The following is a 2,500-nucleotide window of genomic DNA, read 5'->3' on the forward strand; positions in this document are numbered from 1 at the left end:
CTGATTGGGGATTTCTTGTAAGTGTAAAAACATTTTTTTTTTAGTAAATCACTAAATAATAAATACTATTTACTTTTCTCCATAACCCTGCAACAACGTAAATTTGCCATTTAAAGGGAAACAACCATCTTGTTTACTGTTGGTAACATTTGATCATACCAACAACATACATCAGTATTAGTAGCCATAGCATTTCAGAATAGCTAATTCTCTCAGAATGTCTGTGTTAAAAAATATCTATGATGTATATTTATCCAGCATTCAGTGGGGTTCGTTAAGCAGTGGCTTTGCGCAGACAGCAGTTAAATTTAATTGATGTCAGTAATCGATCACTTTACAAGGCAGTGGATAACTGCCTAGTTGATCTCAGTGAACATTCTTTATTTAATATGATTTTACAAACCCCCTAGTGTGAATTCACTCATCAGTTAAATACACATAAGTGAAACATGGCAGCAGAATTGTGGAACCCTGGTGACCACATCCTCATACAATTAAATGTATTATTGTTCTCACTGCCAATCACCCAATGAATAGTTATAACTGGGATTATGTGGCAACTCCATTTGATTCATCTGCTCAGGCGGATCTCTTAAAATATTCAATAGCTCAGCAGGAAAACTAATGCAAACATGAACTTGTGCAGCCACTACAATGATAATTATTCTTATATCTGTGTACTCATTAATCTCTCCCTTTGTTAAGAATTGTTATTGCAAAATCACAAAGTTAGACTGGTATATCTGCATTCATGTAGCAAAATGAAATGTTGTTTTTTTAAGTATAGTCCAGTACTTTTAAAGTGGCTTGAGGAACAACAGACAATCCTTGCAGAACACATTAATTCAGCAAAACAAAGTTTCCCCCTTTGCAAAAAAAGAGCAAAAACTGTAGTTGTAGTGTCTTTGCAAGGTTTCTTACCGATTCTTCAACATCTACACCTTCCTATTTATTTTATTTGTTTACTATTATGCAACTACACTTGGATAAGTTCTAAGGTTAATAAAAACTACCATTACATTTCAGGTGGTTTTTAACTAGCAGCAAAACTGGTCTTACCTACATGTAAATACCAGATCCACACAGGTTATCTGCAGAGAAGGCTCGTTTTAGAGCTCCACTGCAATGTGCAGCACGTGTATGGGCTTCTACTGACTTTTCCCACCTACAGTTATGCACTCAGATATTTTTGTGCAGGAAGAAATATTCTGTTATTCAAGGACCACAACAATGTGTGCTCTTAAAGGAAACCTGTAATTAGAGAACTAACCTTGTTGACCTCTCCTTCTGAAAATCCTGGTTGCTGGCTGTCATGCTCATTAAGTGACTTCCAACACTTTGATTCACTTTTGACTAACTATTCAGATCAGGAAGTCTGACTTTTCTGGCAGTATACTTTACATAAGAGACTCAGAAAATAACTAAGCAACAGATAGCCAAGCAAATAGCATTTTAGTAGGATCTAGGTTATAGTCAGCCTTCATATTTCTGTCAGTAAAGGATTCTTCATTTCATCTGGTTACCTGCATGGTAGTGTTTGGCCCCTGCCTGGACCACCCATATATGTCAGCTCTGGCTATCAACATGGATGAGCAAATCTTTTACAGACTGTTGTACCCACTAATAGCAAACAAAGGTCTTTAACTGCCTGATCATCCTGTGTATGGGCACCTTATGAGAAACTCAACTATGTTTTAATATGACAATACAACCTTTAATAATGTGCATTTTGCACACTCTTCTTGCCCTTATTAAACAAACCTGGTAGAGGTGGTCTGCTGTTGTGTTGCACTTCCCAAAAATATATTTAGGGTTTCATTTTATAGACCATATTGAGGAAGCCAGGCATAAACATTTCTGCAAAAATTAAGGGAGAATTTTCTGCACTTAAAAATAAAAAAATATTTTAAAACAGTATTTCAACTCCCTTTATTTCCCATTCATTAATAACCTTTCAACCTTAACAAATGCCTTTAATGATCCTGTGTGCACCGCCCATCCTCTGATTTCATTGCTTTGCAGTCTTGGCCTCTTGGTGCTGCCCTGCAGTTTGTTTCCCCTGGAGTGACATGGACAATTTGGTTCAGTTAAAGAAAGGGAATATTACAGTGAAGGAGACATAGATATGGCAAAGAGTTCATCCTAATTAATAGCAATATAGCTGTGTGGGGTAATGTTCAGAAGGGCAGCTTGAAAACACAAGAACTATGTGAATGAATCTGTGAAGCTCTAATAGTGAGAAGTGAGGGTCTTTTAATGAACCTTGCAGACAGTTATTTGTACACTGTATAGTTTTGTTAAGATTTTTTTTTTAATTAAATGTGCCCTCATTTGTAAAGCTACCTTTTTTAGCATTTGCAATGGGAATAGATTGTATTTCCATTTTTAAGTAAACAAAATGTTGCTTGTGTAGGAACTGGACTTGGGTTAAAACTCTCCGGATCCTTAATTTATGTATTAGAAAAATAATTTTTAAAAAAAGTTTAAAAATGCTGTCCAT

This window comes from Nanorana parkeri, unplaced genomic scaffold, assembly GCF_000935625.1.
Source record: "Nanorana parkeri isolate BGI_ZX_2015 unplaced genomic scaffold, ASM93562v1 scaffold239, whole genome shotgun sequence".
Classification (NCBI taxonomy): domain Eukaryota; kingdom Metazoa; phylum Chordata; class Amphibia; order Anura; family Dicroglossidae; genus Nanorana; species Nanorana parkeri.